Source organism: Balaenoptera borealis, assembly GCF_965194805.1.
Source record: "Balaenoptera borealis genome assembly, chromosome: 14".
NCBI classification, from domain to species: Eukaryota; Metazoa; Chordata; class Mammalia; order Artiodactyla; family Balaenopteridae; genus Balaenoptera; species Balaenoptera borealis.
In genome coordinates, this window is record NC_138875.1 from 13518078 (window position 1) to 13542853 (window position 24776).

Consider the following 24776-nt stretch of genomic DNA (forward strand, 5'->3'; position numbering starts at 1 on the left):
TCTATTGAAAAAGGATATAATAGCATTAACCTTCTCTTGTGATTTATTTCTCAATATTCACATTTCTGAAACCTAGAATACTCTTCCTTATTTCTAAGTATTCTTTGTAATTCTTGTTTTGTTTTGTTTTCTTGGCTGTGCCACACGGCATGTGGGATCTTAGCTGCCCGGCCAGGGATTGAACCCTTGCCCCTCTGTCTAATTCTTTTTTGTTTTTTATTTTAATTTAATTTAATTTATTTTATTTTTGTCTGCATTGGGTCTTTGTTGCTACGCATGGGCTTTCTATAGTTGTGGTGAGCGGGGGCTACTCTTCGTTGTGGTGCGTGGGCTTCTCATTGCGGTGGCTTCTCTTGTTGCAGAGCACGGGTTCTAGGCACGCGGGCTTCAGTAGTTGTGGCACTTGGACTCTAGAGCGCAGGCTCAGTAGTTGTGATGCACGGGCTTAGTTGTTCTGCGGCATGTGGGATCTTCCCGGACCAGGGCTCGAACCCGTGTCCCCTTCATTGGCAGGCGGATTCTTAACCACTGTGCCATCAGGGAAGTCCCACAGTTGTAATTTTGAAGTAGGCCTTGTTGGGACAATTATCATTAACTTGGAAGGGTTTAAGATGCATGGTTAACAATAATCTAGGTAAAAGACTAACTGAACTTGAATTCAACAAGGACAGTGGCAGGAATTATATTTGAAATCTTTTGCAGGCTTGTTCAATTGACTGGGTGTAGGGACTGTGGGATGGAGCGGTCACACACAGATGGTAGATATTTCTGCTTGGATGTTCAGTGGATGTGGGTACCTTGGCTTAGTTAAAAAAAAAAAAAAAAAACTGGAGGAGGAGGGCACTTAAGGGCAAGATGATGAATTTTCTTCCAGATCTGTTCAACGTAAGATACCCAAATGCAATCCTGGGGGACTGTCCCTTGGAAGTTTGCCTAATCAAGTCTTAGAGACAAGTCCTGGGCCAAATACAGGTACATATGGGAGTTCAGGACACATAAGACCTTTTGTGAACTAGTCCCCAACTATGTTTCCAGTTTTACCTCTTGTTACTCATCTCTCACTGTGTTTTTCCAGGCCTACTCAACTACAGGCAGCTGACCCCTCTCTTGCTCTGGTCTTTACATATACCCTTCACTGTGCCTGAAACACTGATTTTCTGGAAATGGAAAGAAACAAAGCAAAACAAAACAAACAAAAGGAAACAAAATAACTCTCTCTCAGTAGGGAAATAATCAATATACTGGCTTACTTATATAGTGGAGCTCAATTCAATAGTTAAAACTAATGGATTAGATCTACATTTATCAACATGAATAGATCACAAAAACCTAATATTGACTGAAAATAACCAAGTTAAACTGTATATGTGTGGTATGATACCATTTTTATGTATCATGTACCATACATATGTAGTAAATACACATATAAGTAGAAGCACTGACAACTTTATAATGTTGAATCTTCTCATCCATGGACAAGATGTGTCCCTCCATTTATTCAGGCCATTTTTATGCCCTTCAATAGAGAGATACTAGTTTTGCATAGAAATCTTGTGCAATTTTATTAACACCCATTCTCAATCTTTTTTCTACTCAGCCATCCTAGACTCAGATCAATGTTTCTTCCTCAGGGAAGGTTTCTCCCACCTGTACCCACGAGGGTGGGTGAGGTTTCCCATATCATCTTTCAGAATGGAGACTGTGTCTTATTCATTGTGACATTTCCAGTGCTCGGCCAGGGTCTGGCACATAGTCAGGTCCTAGGCCACATTGGATCATAAGCTTACAGGTGATAGTTGAAGCCAGGGGATGCATGTGAAAGTCATTATGAAGACAATAATATAACCAGCAATGCGCTCAGCCCATGGCCTGTTACCAGGAAGAAGTCTGTGATAACCCACAAAAAATGAAACTCCTAGAGCGATGGGTGGTAAGTAAGCACCGTATGCTTGTGGACCGAGTGTGGTAGTTCTACAAGTTCAGGCTGACAGCCATGTGTAGTCCTAGTGAATGTAAATCTTAAATGGGAAAAGAATAATTCCAAGCGCTTAAAAAGTGGAGGAGGCAATGATTTCTGCATGTTCATGGATCAAATTGAACTGTTCCACTGAATGTGGAACAAACGATCCCCTTCCGGCCAGCAAACACAGCCACCAGCTGTTTCTATTTCAGTCTTCAACTTGATGTCTCCCACTTCCAGCCTCCCCACTCTACCAGACCAGCTGGAGGTCCTCCGGGTGCCTTTATGAATCATCCTTTCCCAAGGGAAGCAGGAGTTGGCTCTGCTTTCTCTGTTTGCTCTCAGTGGTTCCTCTGTTCTTGACTTCATCCCCTAAGCCCTTTACTTCCCAGATGGGTCAGAGTCAGTCCCTTGAGCTTTGAGCTATTCCCAGAGGCTCTGACTACTCATCTTTCAAAGTGGGAAGGAATAAAATGGGGAAATAGGCTAAATTCTTGTGGCAGATACTGCTGTTGGCTGACCCAACAACAATTATCTTAGACTTTTTACTAACTAAACCTCAGTTTTGTTCTGGAAAGCCCTCTAAAACCTTGACTTCAACCTCTGCGGTCAGATTTGGCCAAGTGAAATAGTCTGGCCAATGAGATGTAAGAGCACGTTTTCTGGTGAGGCTTTGGGGAACATTCTTTATAAAGGGGCTGACTCAGTAGGTCATGTTTTTGCGTTTTCCTTTCTCCTTTCCTGAAATGCAGAAGCGCTGCCTGGAGGTATAGGAGACTTCTTACAAACACGGGGTTGCAGGCCAGGCACAGTCCTAGAACAAAAGAGCAGGCAGCTGGAAGTAGGGTGGACTCAATATATGCAAAGCCCTGCTTTATTCAAGCCACTGTTTAGTTGGTTTTCCTGTTATTTTCAATATAGTGCAAACCTAGGTGATACTACCTTAAGTGTGAAACTGAGATAAATATTTGTTTCTGTCCATTGGAGAAGTGATAAACTCTCCAGCATAATAGGTGGTATTTAAGCAAAGGCCGGAAGGTCATTACTCAGGGATGTCTAAGGGGATTCCTGCAGGGGGTGATGAGTTGAATTTGGCAGAAAAACACAATGTTAATTTATAAAGAAAATCATTTGAGATAAAGGTGGCTTCTGGCACGTCAAAGTGAAATTCTAATTACCGCAAAATAAAATTTCTATATTAGCACTTAAGGAAGCTACAATTCTATGTGTATGACATTAATACATATAGAGTAAAACAAAGATGGTGGATATGATAATGATAACTAATCTTTATTTAATACTTACTGCATGCCAGACTCTGGTCTAAGCACCTTCTCCTTTCATCATCACATCAACTCTTTAAAGTTGATATTAATCCCCATTTTCAATGAGAGGAAACTGAGGCACAGAAGATTTAAGAAACTTGCTCAGGTCATAGAGCTGTTAAGTGGTACAAAGTAGACCAGTACTTAACTCTGTTGATCTCAAAATCTGCCATAATCTTTCTATAGGAGTAGTCAGATCTCAATTAACTCACCAAAAAAAAAAAAAAAAAATTTATGTTGTGAAATGTAACACTGTTCTTTAGGATTCTCAGGGATGCAGAGTTCATTCACAAAAAATAATTGAAATTGTTTATATTAATAAGCAATTCATACTCTATGTATATAAATTAACTACAATAATGTATTGCCTGTAAGTAGAAAAACACAGGCAAGCAATACCCCAAAATACCAATAATAATAGCAGTTATTTCCATTTAGTGGGATTAGAGATGGTTTGATTTTCTTTTATAACATTTTCATATTTTTCAATTTTTCCATAATAATTTAATTACACTATTGTTTCTGTTATAAAAAAAATTAGAGAAAAATTGTATACTGACACAATCTCCAAATGCTGATTGAAAACTGTACAAATGACAGCTGTCTTCAGTCCTGCTGAGTCCTTGTGACCCATTCAGTGGCTCAGCTGTCCTGCAAAGCCGAGTTTTGGGGTGAAAATTCTGTTTCTGGCTGTCAGGGTCATCTCTGCATTTAACCTCCTAGTGGGGAAGGACTTCTTAGATCTGATCCTCCATCTTCTGGGGTGTGAAACAGCAAAACCACTTCTCCGTGTGGCCCTTTGGGGGCATCAAAGGCCAATGTGAGGAAGGTCATACAAGGATGGGGGAAAGCACTTTCCTTGGGCAGCTCGTGAGAATGTCAGAGACACAGGCACTAGGGAGTCAATGTCATTGTTAGGTCAAGGAGCGAAAGACTATCTGTGTGGATTTGGGATTAATGACTGATGCCAGGAGGCATGTGGGGAATTAGGGTGGCATTGGGGCTCAGCTCTTGTCAAGAAGTAAGCTTTGGAGGAATGTCCTGAGGTGGGGGAATGATGCTGGGGTACTAGGTTTCTGGATGGACTCAAGGGCAGCGAGGTCATCCAGCATGCTCCACCAAGGACCTGGAAGTGGTAAGGCTCCTGGTCCTGTACCAAAGAAACCCCCACGAAGGCAGAGTCTGGCAGAGAAGTGGTAAAGAGACTCTTGGCTGCAGCATTTTATTTTATTTTAATTAATTATTTATTTATTTGGCTGCACAGGGTCTTAGTTGCAGCACGCGGGGTCTTCGTTGCTGCGTGCGGGATCTTTTTAGTTGCGGCAGGCTGGGTGTGGCATGCGAGTTCTTAGTTGCTGGCATGTGGGATCTAGTTCCCTGACCGGGGATCGAACCCAGGCCCCCTGCATTGGGAGTGCGGAGTCTTAGCCACTGGACCACCAGGGGAGTCACAGCTGCAGCATTTTAAATGGACTCGGTTGCAACTGGTTTGGAGTTGAGGGCACCAGAAGGAAGAAAGCTGCAGTGGGTCATGAGGTGAACTGTGGTTATAGATCGAGCAGGGAATCTTGAGTCCCTGAAACTTTCCCTTCCCCTGCCAGTGCGATGTTGGCAGATGTTGGCCATGAGATGATCCTGGTCAAACAAACAAACAAATATTGCGTCCATTAATCCACAAGCTCAATTCTCCCATCCTTAGCACCTGCTGCTACCACAGTCCAAGGCAAGGCTCACACTGTCTTCCTTTCCTCCGCCTCTCCTCCCTCTCTAGGCTCTGACTGTTCTGAGACTTTGCTTATTCTTCTTTAAGTCTGTCTAGCTCTTAGTTTTAATCACATTTTGCATTTCCTTGGAACAACTCTGACTTTGAAAAAAGACAGTGAGAGGCATAGGGCCGAGTTGAGAAATGTGAAGGGAAAACTCAGAATTTGGCAAAAGCCAGGACCTGGTGAGAGACAGGTGAGTTAAAATGATCTGGAGGTTTTCCTATTAGAAGATGAATAGCCAGGACCCTTGGTAGCTCCATATTGTCATCAGTGGTTTTGCTTCTTACTGTGTTTTGACCTTAGGAGCACACAGGGTTCATTCATAGTTACAGGGAGGAAATATGGTCTATGGGCACAAATGCTGGGAGATGACAAGGGGTTTGGCCTTCTGAAAAGTCCTCTCCTGAACTTTTCATACAGATGGATGAATTTCTTATACACGCACACACAAAGTGAAATTTCTCAATATTACAGGTGGCAATATTTTAGGAGTAAATAACAAAACTCATATTTATATGGCTTGATTTAAAGCATCAGAGTGTTTTCCCACTTTCAGAGTCAGGCGTTCATTTCTAAAATGGGTAATGTAAAGAACAAAAGCTGACTGGTGTTGGACCTCCAGCATCCTGCCATATTGTGCTATTTCAGCTGATGGAGCGAACTTGTTCACAGGACATCCTAGAAGGTCTGCTTTGAAACAAGGGCCTTATTATGGTTGTCCAGGTGGGAGGGAGAAGGATACTATAGGATTGACCTTCCTCAGTAATAGGCCACAGGATGTCGAAGACTTTAGGATTGCAATAGCCATAGAGATTATCCAATACCGTGCATAGCCTTTCAGTTTCTTCTCTTCTCCAGAGATCCTCCTTCAGCCACTCACTCTCATGGTCAAGCAACTCTTGACCAATCACTGAAAGGTAGAGGTGTAGGAAAACCTGAATCCCTTGCCTTGAGTCAGAGCACTTCTGAAGTGTTACCTATACTGCCCTGTTTCCCTATGGGATCAGGGAGAAACTGCCCTCTGTGGGATTTTGCCTGAGATCACACTATTGTTTGCTTTCCTCCCCTTCCTGTTCTGCCCCCTGTACAACCTTACTGTCTCCCAAGGCACTAAATGCAGTGCTTTCCCAAGGTGCTGTGCTGGTTTCCCAAGGTACTTTTACAGTAATCCCTGTCTTCAGGGCTATTTTGGGAACTCCATCCTAAGGCTACATTGATCATCAACTGCTGCGAACATCAAAAAACAAGAAACAACTAGATGCTGGTCTGGGAAGATCCCACATGCCACGGAGCAACTAGGCCCGTGAGCCACAATTGCTGAGCCTGCGCGTCTGGAGCTTGTGCTCCACAACAAGAGAGGCCGCGATAGTGAGAGGCCCGCGCACCGCGATGAAGAGTGGCCCCCACTTGCCGCAACTGGAGAAAGCCCTTGCACAGAAACGAAGACCCAACACAGCCATAAATAAATAAATAAATAAATAAATAAATAAATAAATAAAAGAAGGTACTGAGAACATGAGGTCAAAAGCTACTTGCAAATTGCAAAGCATGTGTAAATTACTATTAAAAAAAAAAAAAAGAAACAACTAGATGGTAAGTGCCTCTAACACCACCAGTTGAAGTATTCTTGACAAAAAATGTCAAACAAGAATCTTATCCAGCTTCTAGATCCAACTATCAATGAAGAGGAAATACAGAAGACAGGAAGACATGATAAACACATGACGCCATAGGGATGTGGTTGGAAAAATGCAGACTGAGGGAAATGCTATAGGGCAAATAACCTGATTCCCTAAATAAATAATTTGCAAGAAAAAAGAGATAGGAAATCTATATGTTAAAAAAACTTTAAGAAACATATCAATTAATCACAACTTTATTTTAAAATATAAAAATAAAAATAAATATACAGCATCTCATGAGTTAGAAATTTGAACCTAATATCTGATACAAGGGAATAATTATTAATTTTTTTGAAGTATGATAATGTCATTTTTTTAAAGAATCCTTATATTTTAGAAATACATTTTGATATTTTTATAGATGATGTGTTGTGCTATATAGAATTTCTTCAACTCAGTCCAGGAAGGAGGAAAGCAGGAAAAATATTGCTGAAACAAGGTTGACCATGAATCAATAATTATTGAAACTGGAGGATGGGTTCATGGGAATTTATTATACTAGTTTGTCTACTTTTGTACATGTTTGAATGTTTCCATATTACAAAGTTTTAAATTTTCCCCTTTTGTCAGATGATATTGGAATGTTAGAATGGCTATAAGCATTTTGATGACTAAGTGTTTTAGAGATGGAGGTAAGAATGGGTTGAGTTGGAGATACCTTTAGTTTGGGTTTTGTGGGATATATTTATGTGTTTTGTTGTAGTTTATTTTGTGTACAATTGAGTTATTTCTATTCCTCTGGAGTAGGAATGGCTTTGAGAAATACTTCTACTGCCTAGTGTGCTAATGTAACTGGCATCAAGACAAAAGGTGCTGCTTAGAAATTGAATCACGGTATCAATGAATCTGTCCTCTGGTATACAGCATCAGAAGAGTGTGAGAGTGAAAGAGAAACAAAGTTTGAAAAGCAGTCTGTGGAAAATTATTCTTATCATCAAATGTATAAAATAATATGCTCTTTTTGTGAAATTCAGTTCTTTGATACCTTATCAACATAGAAGTTCTCTCTTATCAAGAATATAAGAGAATGCAATAATACATGTACTGTATATTTTAAATTTAAAAAAAAAGAATTGTTTGAAATCAGATTTAGCAGATTCTTTTGTTTGTGGAGTTCAAATTTCTACCAGGACTATAAACAGCAAGGAAGTCTGTGTGTGAAGACACCGATTTTATGCATTTTTTGCATATAAGTGAAAAATAATTTAAAAACTGAGATCAATCATGCTAGAAGGAAGATTGTTTATTTTTCCATTTTCTCTAAAGAAAATAATAATAGAAGATAATTGTAATATGAAGAATTGATCAAAAAGTATGCAGCCAAAAAATGTAGGGATGAAAGTATTATAGGGATGTATCAGGCAGTTAAATAATTTAAAATACTATGTTATTCATGGTATTTGCCAGCTTTTAAAAATTGTAACTTGAGATGTTCCCTTTTCACATTCTAAATGTATATTCATTTTTATATTTATTTTTGAACTGTAATTTCGTATTCTTTTTCTTTAAAATCACCCCCCTCCCGCCAATTGTCTAAGCTTCAGGTGCAACAGTGGCCAGCCCTGCTTAGTTTCCTTCACTGATTCCTCTTTTCCTCTCTGATTTCCAAACTTTGGAGTGCCCCAGGGCTCAGTTCTTAGACTCTTCCCTGTCTGAATTCACTCCCTGGGTACAGGTAGTCAGGGTTTAACTAGGGAAACAGGACCACAATGAGTATTACAGAATGAGATTTGTTGTTGGAATAAGACCTTCTATGATTGTGGAAAAAGCTGGGGAAGGAAGGTTCTGAAAGAGGGATTGAAGAGATCAGAGTAGAGTTTCTAACCAGCCCTCCTGAAGCACAGAGTTGGAGCTTCCAAAGACACATCCTGCTGCTCCGGTGGGACAGCCACAGAGAGACGGAGAGTCTATGGAAGCTGTTGCCGCTGAGTCTGGTGGACCTGCGGCTGCTCTTGCCAACAGGGCCAACGGCTGGGAAGAGGAGCTGGGTGCAGAGTGGGGAGAGAGGGTCCAGCTGGAATCCACCAGCACCTCGGTGTCTGCCTCTTTCAACATCTAACCGAACACCCCTCCACCTTCCAGTTTCATTCATATTTCCTTTTTGGTCAACACTCATCTGGAACCATATAAGGAGAGAGATTCTGGAATACATAATTTCATTTTAGCCGAATGAATGCAATTCAAAACCACCTGCTAGGTAATCTCACTTTGTCTCATGGCTTTAACTTCCACCCGTGTTCTGATGACTCAAAAATTTATAACCCCTGTCTGGCCTTTTTGAAATCAGATTTATGTCTAACTTGCTATTTAAATCACCATTTGGATAATTAATAGGCTTTTCAAACTTATATCCCCAAACTGAGCTACTTGTCTTCTCCCCGAACCTGTTCTTTCCAGAATCTTTCTCTGCGGAAGAGTCTAGGTGCTCCTGCCAAAAATCTTAAGGTTACCCTTTATTCTTCTCTCTTCCAACCAACAACTAATCTATCAGAAAATCCACTGGCCATGGCTTCAAAAAATATCCCTGATCTGCTACTTTTGTAGTAGGCTGAAAAATTGCTCCCTCAAAAGGTTCATATCTTAATCCCTAGGCTCTGTGAATATTGCCTGATATGATTAAAAAGAGGAAAGAGGAGTCTTTGCATATGTGATTATGTTAAGGATCTTGGGATGGGAAGGTTATCTGGATTATCCAGGTGATACTGAAATACACATGTATCCTTATAATGGGGAGGCAGAGGGAGATTTGGGATCTCCCACAGAGAAGAGGACATGAAGATGGAGCAGAGAGAGATTGGAAGATGCTGGCCTTAAAGATTGTAACGTTGTGGCCACATGTCAAACAGTAGGGCAGCCACCAGAAGCTGTAAGAGATGAAAATGGAGTCTGGAGGATGCACAGCCTTGCTGACACCTAGATTTTAGCCCAGTGGGACTGATTTTGGATTTCTGGCCTCCAGAACTGAGAGGCAATACATTTCTGTTGTCTTAAGCACGAAGTCTGTGGTAATTCATTATAGTAGCCACCGGAAACCAATACAACTTTTGGCCATTTCCTCTAGGACAACCCTGTCTCCCAGCACCGCCATCTCTTGCCTGGATTATTGCAGTACCTTCCTGTCTAACTGATCTCCCTGCTTCTGTCCTTGCCCCACTCTCAGCACAGCAGCCAGAGTGAACCTTCAAAAATAAGTCAGGTCCTGTCACTCCTTTTTCAAAGCCCTTCAGTTGAGTCCCATCTCCTATGGAGTAAAATACACAATTCTCATACTAGACAACAGAGCTCTATTTAATTTGGCGCCTTTGTACCTGCCTGACTTTATCTCCTACACTCCACTTTCATTACATTAGCTTCCTTTGTGTTCCTCAGGCACACCACATGTATCTCTGCCTCAGGACCTTTGCACTTGCTCTTCCATCTGCTTGTATTGACCTCCCCCACCCCCACCCACCCACACCATAGCCACATGGCTTACTTCTTTACCTGAGAGATGAGACCTTCTCTGACTACTCTTTTCAAAATACCAGCCCTACAACCTCACTCACTTGTGTGTTGCAATCATTTTCACTTCTTACTTTCTCAACAGTACCAAGTAAATTCTGACATACATATTCTAGCTTAGTTGTTTAATTGTCTACCCTCCCTCATTAAAATGTAAGCTCTGTGAAGGCAGGGATATCTGGAGTTTTTTCCCACTGTTGTATGCCCAATGCCTAGCAAGGGCTATGACACATAAAGAATGCTGAATAATATTTGTTGAAGGGATAAATTGTTCAGGAGTGCCAAGTTAGTTTTATATTACAAACATTTTACTCCATTAAAAGGTCATGCATTGAGTTGTAAGCAGCAATCACCCCACTCCTTCCTTGGTTTCATTAACATTCTCTGGAGAGAGTATGCTTCCACTTTTCCAAATGTCACTCTGGTCAGCAACTGAACCACATCTTGGGTTCAGTTGTAATGTAAATAATGGGACTATCATGCATTCCAGGAAAAGAAGCTGCCTCTCCATTTCTGTGTTTTCCCCATTCCCCAACTTTAAACCGAAGGAAGGGATCAAGTGGGAACTTGGTATGCTTTACAGGGCTTTTCCCATCCAACAGTCTTTGATTCTGGCTGTGTGTTGAATAAGCAGTGTCTGTCTCACTCATCCCCCCAGCTCCGTATCTCTCTCTCCTAATTCTTCCCCCGGCAGCCACTTCCTGTCATAGCAACCGTTTCAAAATTAAACTCCAGTTCTAAAACAAACGAAGCACAGGCATGAAGTGGGAAGCGAATCGGAAGCCTATGGGAACGGTTTTGTTTGAAAGCACGATCAGCATTCTTTGCAAACAAGCTGTGGCCATATGTGGTAGGGTGGGCCTAGGAGGAGTTTTTAACACAGAAGTGATCAACTGTGATAAAGTCTGAGTTATAAAGAGAAAGCTCACTAATGATTGGTTTGTTAGTAAGAAGGGTTACCTTGAATGGAGTTTCTCTCTACAGAGACAAGATAATTCTATGTCTTTTTTTTTTAAATCAAAAGATTGCTAAGGGGTAGTGTGTGATGAGTAAAACAATTCTTACCTGCGACTAAGGACAACTGGTTGGAACTTGTTTCTTGGCTAAAACCTAGGTCACCTGAATTCAAACTTATTGGTGTACCAACAGAAGTTATTTTTAGAACCAGATCTATTGCCTCTAGGTGCTCATCCTAAAGGAAGAGAGGAAAGAGACGGAAGAGGCGTGTGTGTGTGTGTGTCTATGTGTGTTCCTTTTATTGACTGATTCATTTAATACAAATTTATTGAGTTCTGACCAAAGTCACGCACAGTGCTCAAGCCCTGGATATTTGTGAGCAATAATCCTGAGTATTAGATGGTAAGCAGAAATCATCACAGTTCCTGCCTTCATGGAGCTTGCAGTCCAGGGGGAATATAGCCAGTAATCAAATGGTCACACAGACAAATGAAAAGTAACAACTGTAGTTTGTGCTCTCAAAGAGAGCAATAGCATAGATTCTGTGAGAGACTGTGATGGGACGCCTGACCTAGTCTGGGGGGTCAGGAAAGGCTTCCCCAAGGTGACGATTGATTTGCAGCTGGGAGATGAGTCTTCTAAAAGAGAGGAAAATGTGGTGCACAGACGGTGTTCAGGGCAGAAGGGGCAATGTGTGCAGTGGGCCCTGAGCCAGCAGGGTTGCAGTGCATTCAAGGAACCGAAAATGGTATGAAGAAGCAATGCATCTGGAGCTTAATGGTGAGAAGTCAAGAGACAGGAAAAGGAGGTAGGGAGGGTCATGACCACCCCGTGCCTTATAGATTACGTTAAGGATTTTGATCTTACTCTTAAGGAGAAGCCATTGGAAAGGGGGTCGGGGCAGTTAATCAAGAGCATGGCCCCAGTGCTCTCTGTGGTACTGGCTTACAGAGAATGTGCTGTAGGAAGTAGAAGTGATAAAAGTTGGTTATGCTGGATCAATCCTTCATTTGACAAATGTTATGAGTGACACTGTGGCAAGCACTGTTCTAGGTTCTAGGATACAAAAGATGAACCAGAAACTTACTGATCTCCCCTCAAAAGGCTTAAAGTCTAGGATGCAACATGCATTACAAAGACAGTCGCGTGAATAAATAGTAAATTGAAGCTGACATAATGCAACAAAAGAATAGCGTAAGATGCTTTGAGATCAAATAGCAGGGGTCCTAGTCTTGGGTGGAAGTGGTAGGGGAACCTCAGGGAATGTTTCCTCTAAATACAGATGTCCATCCGTTGGTATCCTCTGGGGACTGGTTCCAGGACCCCCCACAGACACCAAAATCCATCAGGCTTAGTATTTGCATATACTATGCACATCCTCCCACATACTTTAAATCATCTCTAGATCACTTATAATACCTAATACAATGTAAATGCTATGTAAATTTTTGCTGGTGTGTGGCAACTTCAAGTTTGCTTTTTGGAACCTTCTGGAATTTTTTTTCTGAATATTTCTGATCTATGGTTGGTTGAATCTGAGAATGTGGAACCCGTGAACATGGAGGGCTGATTGTATTTAGTGGTAGGATTATTGGAAAGCTACTGGGACTTTCAATTAATCTTTTATTTTCTACCCCCAATCCCTCTTTCATTAGGTGACCTTGACTTTCATGCTTTCTCCCTCTGAATATAAATTTCAGTGAGTGGGTAGCTGGGCATCAGTGTTTCTGGCAGAAACACAAAAGCCCACTTATTCTGAGTGCCATGTCTGTGAGACATATGTGGTAGTAAATGAAACAATAAACTATCAGATCACTGGGCAGCTCTGATTTTGTTCTGTCTCTATATAATCCACCAGGAGGGTAGTAGTATTGATATTTCTAAATGACATCTTTTGTCTTACTAAACCAATTACTTCTAACATGTTACAGTTCATCACCTCAAAATATTTTTTTCCCAATCAGTTGAAGATAGAAAATCCATAAGCAGTTTATCAGTGTGTGATGCTGTTTGCATTTCAGTGCTGTCACCAATTTGGATTTTCATCGTTCTTTGGACTCTTAGCCCAACCTCTTCACAAATTAATGTGTTTGTGTGAAAACAAGCAGCAATTCCTGTTTATGTATGTAGCCTAGAAACCAGCCAGAGCGTACTTTCCAGAAACTCTGGGTGTGGTTGGTTGTTCCTCAAGATAAGACTCAATATTGTTGTTCTTCTGAATTGACCTAGTCCTTTACTGAAAACACACTAGCCCTGTGCCTACCATGGAACTACATGTGATAATCCACAAAGAGCTTTTGTAGTAGAGGTTTGGATTCTATCTGAATCACTTAACCCTATACATCTGTTTAATATACTTGCTAATTCTGATTGAATTCCATCCCAATCACTTGGTATATATCTCGGGCAATTTACTTAAGTTCTTCAAGTTTCCCTTTTTGCTTCAGTAGAGTAGGAATAATTATATCTGCTCTGCCACTTTGGTCTCGTTGTGAAATTAAATGAGAAAATATTTGTAAGTATACTTTGTAAACTGTAGATCAATATTTATATGTAGGATGCCATTATTATACGTGGTAGAATTGCATCATTGACCCCAATTCCTCACCCCTTCCTGTAACTATGCCCTTTGCCATGTGACTTAGCAAGTCCTGTTCTAAAAAGGGAGGGTGTATTTCCTTGCCTCTTGACTATTGTGCAAATATGTTACTTGCTTTGACCAATAGAATGAGGCAAGAGTGACAGCCGGCAGTTCTGAACTTAGGTCTTAAGAAGCTGGTATGTTTCTGCTTGCTCTTGTGTGCTCTGCCAATTGCTATGAGAAGAACACGTCTCTGGTCCCAGGCAGAGGACGGGGGACACGCAGAGCAGAGCCACTCCAGTCCAGCTGCCTTAGCTGAGCCCAGCCTAGACCAGCTGACCCCCAGCTGACTTACAGATACGTGGGTAAGTTCAGCCCAGGTCAGCAGAGCACACAGACAAACCATGTGAACTAAATAAATGTGTATTGTTAGGTGGCACAGAGGTTTTGCTGTAGTTTGTTATGCAGAATTATTGTAGTAATGGATGACTGATATATCATTCATCAACCATACACCTATCCAGCTAATTAAGCATCCATTTGTTCACTAAGACTATCGTATCTTCCAGTACAAAGACAAGAGATTTCAGTTCTGAATGGACTTTTCCTTCTCTCCCTATGCTCCTTTATGCTTGTCCTCCCTTGGCCCAATTTTCAAAAGTAAATATGAAATTTTCTGTACAGCACCCCAAGTTATCTGAATAAAAGTCTCAATAGAAATCTAACAAATAATGTTTTAGTGAAAATGTTTAGTTCTAGCTGCTATGAAGATGAGGAATCTATTAGGATCACATGCATTCATTATTGCTTAATTTATAGACTAGATTTTTCATATCTATAAGTATATGCAAAAGACAGAAACAGTCTATGAAATTTCACTAAGAGCCTTAGTGTCACCCAGCTTTGGATAATTCTAAGCTAAGAATTCAATATAGCACATACATATTGAATACATACCACATGTAAGGCATAGTATAATGTCCTGAGAAAATAGAAATGAACAAGACATAGTAGCTCTCTCTTAATGATCTGGTAAGGGAAATGAAATGCAAACTACTCATGATACTGTATCTCATCAGTTCTGTAACACAAATGTTTTTTGTGCTTTTTCACATGTTGAAGTCAAGATGGTGTTCCATAGTTTAGTTGTTAGTGTTTTTCTTTCTTTGTGGTATATAGAATAATGATGCAGATTATAAGTGATAGAAGCTTAGAGACAAGAAAATACAGAAGTAAGAGCAGCATATACACCATGTCATAGGATCAAAAAGCAAGGGGATTACTTCTCTCTGACAACATAGGGGAAGATTTCAAGGAGAAAGAAGCATTTATATTAAGATGCCAAAAATATGTAGGATTTTAGTAAGGCTAAGTGAGACCACTGTGGGTCAATTGGTTCCTAAGTTTTTTATCACCAAGGCACACTTTTATCACCCATCGCCTCCCCCAACCCATGTTGTTTTCAAAAAGATTTTGTCATTATAAAATTTGCACTTATCAAGAGGTACTTTACTTCTGGATTTGATAGCAAAAGCCATGCATTATTGGTAATCAAAGTTCCTAATCAGAGAAGATAATCAGTATTCCCATACTGAGTGAGCATTTTTTTTGGCCAAAAGCCAAAGCATTTAATATTTTAATTAGCCTATGAAGTTATTATTTCAGGTAACTCTTTAATTTCTGTTAAGATTTTTGAAATATTGGCAAGAATTAATCCTAGATGGGAACATCATTCTACATGAAAATATATCATAAGAAAATATGAGACTTGGGCCCACAGGCTGTGACCCTTAATATGGTTTGCCTAGTGCTTTGGGCAAATGAGGAAATATGAGGGGAGACGAGACAGGAATTATGAGAGGACCAGCTCACGGAGAGTCTTGAGTGTCATACTTAGGAATTTAGACTTTCATTGAACCATCACTGAAGAAATCATTAGATTTAATATAGAAGGACTAATAGTAGAATTAGGTTACCAAAAAAGAAAAAAAGAAGAAGAAGAACTCATATATATCATAGGCAAAAGAAGCAAAACCTGGGTGACTACATTTCCACCAAAAGAACACAGACATGCCACAGCTTGTATGCTCATCTACAGTGGAATAGCTGCCAACAAGCCAAGTTTGGAAGGAATGTGTAAGCTTCATCATTCATTCTGTATTTCTTACATGAGGGTTCCAAGCAAGGTATTAAGTAATAGCAAGAGCTTGAATTCCTGAGTCAGACCTAGATTCATGTTCTGGCTCTACTACATTTTAGTTCTGTGGCCTTATGCATGTTACTAAAGATCTTTGACCTTTGATTTTCTTATTTACCAATGGGGAAAATAATATTATCAACATTAGAAGATATTTGTAAGGATGACAGATTTTTTCTAAGTTGTCTGGTGCATAATTAACAGGAATTAATACTTAGTTTCTTTTAGATTGGCTTGGAAATCCAAAAGTCAAGAGATTTGTGGTGGTATAGAACAATAAATTCAGTCTTCTCTCTTCTCATTATCACGTAAGATGCCAAACTGGCTGGTAATCAAGACCCTAAGGAGAAAACATATGCTTCAGATACCAGCTTTGTCTTGGCAGTGGTCTGTCTTTGACTTGACAGTATATAGGAAGTGATGGCTGAATCTGGTGTGGGGATTCCAGGAGGATGGTTTTCCTGGAGGACTTTAACGGGAAGCTCACATTTTGCAAATAATTATCATTGTTGTAAATACATGAGAGTAGAGGTTAGAGGAAGCATCTTGCAGAAGAAAGTCCTAGAATTCCTGGACAGGGTGGAAAATGGGGAGTCAGAAGTCCAGAAGTTCTACATTCTGTTAATGAGATCATGGTTGCCATCACCACCACTGTTCCACAGGTTTCTTTTTTTCTTTAAATTTTATTTTATATTGGAGTATAGTTGATTTACAATGTTGTGTTACTTTCAGATGTACAGCAAAGTGACTCGGTTATACATATACATATATCCATTCTTTTTCAGTTTCTTTTCCTATATAGGTTACTACGGTATATTGATTAGAGTTCCCTGTGCTATACAGTAGGTCCTTGTTGATTATCTATTTTATATGTAGTAGTGTCTACAGGTTTCTTTACTGATTCCTTTTATTTTTAATTTTTTTTTTTTTTTTTAATATTTTGGCCGCATGCAGGATCTTAGTTCCCCTACCAGGGATCGAACTCACGCCCCCCTGCAGTGGAAGTGTGGAGTCTTAACCACTGGACTGCCAGGGAAGTCCCTAGTGATTCCTTTTAATCAGCCATATCTGACATCAGCACTGCAGAAAATATTTGTCCTGTGAATGTGCTTAAATATATGTTGAATAATAATAATTAAACCTGATCTTGGTCATGCAAGTGTTCACAGTGCTTTCATATTTATAATTTCATGTTTTTCACAATGACCTTTTGAGGAAAGTAGGGCATTATTATCCCCCTTTTCCAAATGAGGAGTATGAAATGCCAAATGGCACAGGGAACTTTCCTAATGCTCATGCTTGGTAAGTGGAAAGAACCCCTACCTTTTGACTTCAATTTGAGTCTACTCTGTCCTTGTCCCTCTATGAAAATTCGTGATTATTTTCCCAGTAGACTATGAAAGTCACGATCCATTCCCTTTTGGAAGACTTCCTCCCGCCCCATGTTATATTTTCTTACTGAACAGTTTTATAGGAGGCTTTGCTGCTTCTAGGGTCATGAGGGACTAACATTTGCCATTTCTCATCCTGCATCATTTTTGGAGGTTGTTATGGAAAATTGGCAGCCTATCATTTCCTTCATACAGTTTGACACAAGGCTTTCAGAAGAGAGAGACTTGAATGTCTTATCTGCCTGGGCGAGATGAAGGTTGAATTATTGAACACCTGGTCAGGGTTGGATCTCAATGTTTTTCACACCTTAAGTCTATTCACCTTATAATCTTTACAGACGAGGACCTCAGCTGTAACACAATCAATTCCCTTCCTTCTTCTTTCCCAGGGCTATCAAATATAATAAAATCTCCTGTCCTTCACAAGAAACAAACCTCCCTTCCCTGGTTCAGAACATTGCACATTCCTTCCATGTGACTCAGCATTTAACAGTCATTTTGAGACATAGACGCCCCCTTCCCCCACATTTTTTTTTTCCCCTTCTCATTTTAAACAGGAAATCACCTCTCAGAAACCCTTGGGTGAAGAAAAACAATTTAATAAAATCGTATGTAGGACATTTCATGAAAGTTACAATAGCATTTTGCAAAAATCTCACTGTTCTCATCCTTTTACTAGTAATTTTATTGACATGGTAACAGCACATTATCAGTAATTCAAGGTAATGATTGGTCAAATCACCTTTCCAGTGTCTCAAAAGGTCTGTTTTGGTTATCTCTGCTGTGTAACAAACCATCCCCAAATGTAGTGGCTTAAAACAACAACCATTCATTTGCTTACGATGTTACAATTTGGGCAGGCAAAAGAAAATGTAATTTGGGTAGTTCTACTCATCTCTTCTGGAGTTTCTCATGCAGCTCTAGTGGTCTGGAGGTTTGACTGGGATAGGAATGCTCAAGATTGTTTCTGTATTAGGTTGAATAGTGTCTTCCCCAAATTCCCGTTTACCCAGAACCTCAGAATGTGACTTTTTTGGAAAAAGGATCTTTGCAGGTGTAATTTGTTAAGATGAAGTCATGCTGAATGAGGGTGGGCTCACATCCAGTATGACTGGTGTCTTTATAAGAAGAGAAGAGGACACGTAGACAGACACAGGGAGAAGGCCATGTGACAGTGGAGACCAAGACTAGAGTGATGTAGCTGAAGCCAAGGACCACCAAGGATTGCTGACAACTAGCAGAAGCTGGAAGAGGCAAGGAATAGATTCCCGTTCAGAACCTTCAGAAGGAGCCAACTCTGATGATACACGTTGATTTTGGACTTACAGCCTCCAGAACTATGAAAGAATAAATTTTCTATTGCCTTAAGCCATCAAATTTATTGTACTTTGTTACCTACAGCAGCTGAAGGAAACTAGGAGGATTCACTCTCCTGTCTGGTGCCTAGCTAGGACGGCTGGGACAGCTGGAGCCTGACCAGGCCCCCCATCTCTCTGCCTCTCACCCTCCATGGGGGTCTCTCTGCCAGAGGATCTGGGCCTCTTTATGTGGAAGCTCAAGGTTCTAAGAGAATGAAAGTGAAAACTGCCAGACACCTTATAGGTTAGGCCAGAGCTATCGTTAGTTTACTTCTGCCATATTCTATTGATTAAGGCCAATTCCAGGGCCAGCTCAGATTCAGGGGGAAGGAAATAGACTCCACCTGCTGATGGAGGAGTGATCGGCACACACAGGGTTGGGAGGGATTGTTGGTGTCTATATTAGAGTCAGTCTACATCAAGGACCGTGGCTACCTGAATGTGAATGGATGTTTTATTACACTGTAGACGTCTTCATACAAGTTGTTACATAGGTTCAACAAGACTTCTTTCTCTGGTGATCGTCTGAATTTACAAGCCGTGTCCTTGAACGTCAGCCAGCCTCAGCCCCCATGTGGGACTCTCCCAGCCAGGCGAGCAGAGGTCAGTGGCAGCCTGAGCTGAGGTTCCAGGATCTCGGATTCAGCATGGGAGTAAGTGCAGTTGCCCATGGGAAAGATGTCGTGGCATTTCTGTGGCAGAAATGATTGCTTCTGTGAGATCAGTTCTGACCACAGGACATACCGCTTTCCCAACTGGAGTTTATAGGACGATGGTGTCTTTCAGTGAAAGATGGTAAATGTTGATACAAGGCAATGCACAGGAACAAGTGAAATGAGGGAAGAAGTAGCTGCAATAATAAAAATCAACAGCTGAAACTTAACGTGAGAGTTTTAGAGGCCACAGGTATTGAACTTGAGTTGCTTTGATTCTAAATCCCTGTTCATCCACTACAACCTGCACAGTATTTTTTCGAAGCACTGAAATGTTGTGGAAGAACTTAAAAGATGGGTAAAAAAGGAAGATATAACTTAATGCTATTAAGAAATGGAATGATATTGTAGGGTAATGCAAAAGGTGTCTCTTTTTCAGGCAACTTGTATTTTTTCCCTTAAAAATGTATTATGAATATCTGACACATGCAAAAGAATATATGTGTTCCATATGTAAATAATGAAACCTAATAATAAGAATACAACCTCCTATGAATCCACCACCTAACTTAAGAGCTGGAAGATTGACACTATCATTGCATCAATCTTCTTCCCCTTTCCATCTAGAAGATCTCTATCTGATCTTCTTTAACCACGATTCTGAATTTTGTATTCATCATCCCCTTGCTTATTAGGTAACTAGATCTTCATATTTGAATTAAAAGGGGGAAACCTAGTGGGGCTCCTAGTTAACTCCAAAGCAATTTTCTGGTTAATTGTTAACATATGAACTCCCTGCTTCTTGTATATTCTGTAAAGGAGTGACAGTGACGCCAGTATGATGCGCAGCCTCTGGAAGCAATAGTCATTTCCTGAGAGCTGCTGACTTTGTGATCATGCTTCACAGGTAACCAGTTGTAGTTGTTTCCTTCTTCTGGTCTAATACAGGCATTGAGAGCTCAGGGAACTTTCAAAACGCTTTCTTCTCATTCTTCTGCTCTTAAGTTGCACCTTTTTATCTGCTTCCCCTTGGGTGTCTGGGTCATCTATACTCAAACTTGAATGTGGGGCTTCTGGAAGGGTAGAGAGACTAAGTGTTTCAGGCCAGAAAATGTGGCAACTATAGAGCTGTACTAGCAGAAGCGTGTAAAGTGATTTGCATAATGTTTCCCAAGAAAATAGCAGAAGCGTGGAAAGGCTTTTCCAGGGATACACAAAATCTCAAAGGTAAAGCATCCACTTGGGACATATTTGCTGTAGAATTACTTCAGGGGCATATAGATCATGCAAATGCTGTTATGATCACTTTCACTGCAGACAAATACATTTTTTTCCACTTGGAGAGTTTTTAATTTCATTTCCCTTTTATCAAAGTAAAACTATATGCACATGGGTTTTGTTGTTGTGCAGAAGATGTAATTAAAATGTGCATTATTACCTCCTCTCCGACCCCCAATATGATTTCCTAGAGTCAACCACTTTGAACAGTTTTCATTTCTAGTTCTTCTGGTGGCTACCTGGACTTTTTTTTTTTAATTAATTAATTATTTTGGGGGCTGTGTTGGGTCTTTGTTGCTGCTCGGGGGCTTTCTCTAGCTGTGGCGAGTGGAGACTACTCTTCGTTGCGGTGCATGGGCTTCGCATTGCGGTGGCTTCTCTTGTTGCAGAACATGGGCTCTAGAGCTCAGGCTCAGTAGTTGTGGCGCACGGGCTTAGTTGCTCCGCGGCATGTGGGATCTTCCTGGACCAGGGATTGAACCCGTGTCCACTGTACTGGCAGGTGGATTCTTATCCACTGCGCCACCAGGGAAATCCCTGGACGTCTTTTAAAAATATGGTAGGTACTTCCTGACTTCTCAAAAATTGTTTATTCATTTATCCTTCTTGAATTTTGATATTATTTTATTTTTTCTAATGGCTACATTTGCACACTCTCTGATTCATCCTGCTCCCCAAACACACAGGTTTCCTCCTGCCTGGATTTGTTGCATTTGTGGATCCCACTGCCTGGAAGGCATTTCCTCCAGACATGCACATGTCTCATCTCCTCTAGTCTGTACTTAATCGTCACGTCAATGAGACAGAGCTGGGGTTTAAATCCAGATAGTCCGGCTCCAAAACCCCAACTCTTAATGTACTCTACAATCTCCAGTCAAGACTGATAATATTACATTTTGTGCTGTAATTACATTGACATCTTCCATGAGTGAATGCTTAAAGTCTGAAAACCAATCATCTGTTTTTACCCTGTGTGCTAGGTTTATTGTCCCTTTTTGCAGTTCCAAAGTCATGACTCTTTTGCCAATCAGAGGAGACGGTTCCTAGCCAACTCTTTTCTTTATGCCCAATTTCCTTTATTTCCCTTTCTGATCCTGGAGCCTGGTGACGTTGTGGCCAGTCAGAGCTGGTCTTTTCTCCACCAAAGGGTCCAGTGGTTGTCCTGCTCCCATTCTCTCTGCTGTTATGGATTTATCCTTTTCTTACCATTTGATTGGGATCTTAAGTGTAGTAGGAGGTGTGGCAGAAAGGGGCAGCGTGAATGACAGAAAGCAAATACCAGTGCTCAGTGTTCCAGCTGGAACTGGAAGCCCCAACAAAGGCAGTCAAAAGGTACAGACTCCCAGTTAAAAGATAAATAGGTGCTAGGGATGTAATGTACAACATGATAAATATAATTAACATTGTCATATGTTATATGGAAGTTGTTAAGAGAGCAACTGCATAAAATGATTAATTTATGGATCTCTAAAAGAAGCCGGAAGATAACTACTGATACACACCTGGTTTAGAGTTCATTGGATTAGACTGTTGTTCAAATTCACATAAAATAAAGTAAAAAGACTTGGAAACCCAAGGCCAAAAGACTTGGAAAATAAGGCCAAGTTCTATCATTCCTAATGATATTCTGAAAGGTCGTAAGTGTAGCTTTGATGAAGTTTGGGTGCATGGGGAAATATTTCCCAAACTGCCTGACTTTTTTTTCCATCAAGACCAGTTAGGTTGGAAAAGATCTTACCTAAGACACAGATGGAAGTGTAGGAACAAAACCAGTGGATTAAAGAAAACCCTGCAGGCAACTGCGGAATTACATTTTGTAGCAAACACATTAAAGTAACTTCCAGTCCACATGTTATAGCGAAAATGGATCTCCTCTGTGCCGTCTTTGGAAATTCAAATTTAGTCCTTTTTCAAAGGGAAAAAAAGTTGCATAAATGCTAAGGTTGACTACTTCCTGATAAGCTCTATTCCCAAGCAGACAAGTGTACTGGAATTACTTTAGGAAGGTTGTCAGCACTTCCTTGTTTTGGTCTAAATGAACTCCTTATATAAAAATGTTCCTGATTTAGACCTTGGCAGTTCCCAGTTTACAGATGAATTGAGTCCCCCTAATCCAGTTTTTAGGAAATAAGAATACATTTTTGCAGTGAGACAATGTTATAAATGATGGTTAAAGAAGTCCCAGGTCAGCACACAAAACTCTGTTTAACTCCCAATGTTCCAAAAAGAGTATTCTAGACCACTGTTTTTCAAATTGAAAGCCAAAACTAACTAGTGGGTCATAAAAGCAATTTAGTGAGTGGTGACAGCCTTTATAAAAATAATGAAATAGAATAGAATGGATGAGAAAAATACCAGAATGCATTGCATGAGGTAAGGGGAGATACTATTTCATGGAATTTCTGTTTCAGATATGTGTGTCTATGTATATCCTGGGTAACAATGCAAATGTATTTCTTATTGTATGAGAAACACTGCAGTAGGCCAAGACTGTTGCCACCAAGTAAAATGTCTCCCTGTAGGACATGTTCAGAATCACAGTTCTGGATGTCAGGATTCCATACCTGCAGAAACCTTGGGTTTCAGGTGATTCGAACCAACTCCTGTTAAGCAGGACATGGTTTATAGCAGTGTGGAAACGTGTGCACACATGTAGGGTGTGTATGTGTTTGTATGCGTTTGTGTGTGTGTAGCTCTTGCATAAGAAGCTGGGGTGATTGGGGAAGGAGATGAAGAGTAGGAACAGTGTGTGCAGGTGGCATGGGAAGTTCTGACTGGGATTTTAGGGTGGGAGCTGGCAAACTTTTTGTGTAACTTCTGAGCTAAAAGTGAGTTTTACACTTTTGAAGAATTCTTTAAAAAACAGAAGAAGTGACAGAAACCATAGGTGGCATGAAAAGCCTAAAATGTTAACTATCTAGCTCTTTACAGAAAAAGTTTGCTGAACCCTTTTTTCTAGGGGAACAAGGAGCAAGTAATTATTAGGACTCAATGAAAATAAGGACAACTTAAAGTGTACTCTAAGCACAAAGCCAGAAGGACGATGATAAACCCTCACCTAATGAAACTGCAAAGGATCAAGGGTAAGGGTAACTATTAAAAGCGCTCAGTGAGGAAAGACAGAGTACCCAGGAGGAAAGGACTGACAGCCGACTTCTCATCAACTACAATGGATCCCAGAAGCAAAGTGTTAGAACAAATACTTTGACCTGGAATTTTATGCCAGCTAAATTATCTTCCAAGATTGAAGGTCAAAGAAAGACATTTTCTGACATAATTCCTCAATAAAATAACTATTAAAATAAGTATTCAGCAAGAACAAAAGAGACACCCTAGGGAAAGCAGGGGATGAATGAAATAATGGGGAATCCAGAAATTGTTAAAATGTGTCTGAAAATTTAACTATTGATTAAAAACTAACTTAAAACATTTTTAAAAACAGGTAAAACTGTAAGACTAGAAAGCAATTACATGATGAAAGAGGGTGTTCAATGTTGAAGTATGTTAAGGTTATTGTGGTTATTGGGAGGATGGTGGAAATTTTGAATAACTTTTGGTTATCTTAGAAAATTTTATGGTTAAATATATACGTTTTCAAAAATTAAAAAGTTGAAGCATAATTTTTAACTTCCAACTTGCTGGAGATGAAGAAAAGAAAGATGCTACAAAAACTGACTAACAGAAAAAAGGAAATCAAAATGGCAGATAAACATGAAAAGATGCTTTCCCCAATCTGCTACCAGGAAAATGAAAATGAAAGTAACATTGTGACATCATTTCACTCACATCAGAAAGGCAAAAATTTAAAAAGTCTGACAGTGCCACATATAGTGAGAGTGTGAAGCGATAGGAAAGCTCGTGTATTACTGGTAGGAGTGTGAATTGTTACAACTACTTTGAGAGTAATTTGGGAATAACCAGTAAAGTGGAAGATGATTACAGCTCATGATTCACTTCTAGGGAACTCTCAGATTTGGGCCCAGGGACACAAGGACTAGAATGTTCACAGTAACATCACTTGTAAAGATATGAGTCTGGAGATCCATGAATGCAGATGGGTCCCCTGCAGAGGCACAATTTTATCAATATTATGGCCAAAAAAGAGCAACCACCCACTGGAGAAGAGG

General features: G+C 40.3%; 1 long non-coding RNA gene across 1 annotated transcript in view; it reads left to right on the forward strand.

Annotated features, from left to right (window-relative positions):
• The first annotated feature begins 11240 nt into the window (after positions 1-11240).
• The window catches only part of LOC309610323, a 28927-nt gene continuing 15391 nt past the window's right edge, over positions 11241-24776 (forward strand). The window contains exon 1 of the long non-coding RNA XR_014233852.1: positions 11241-14137. This is a non-coding gene — a long non-coding RNA (uncharacterized lncRNA). The remainder of the gene's footprint in view (positions 14138-24776) is intronic.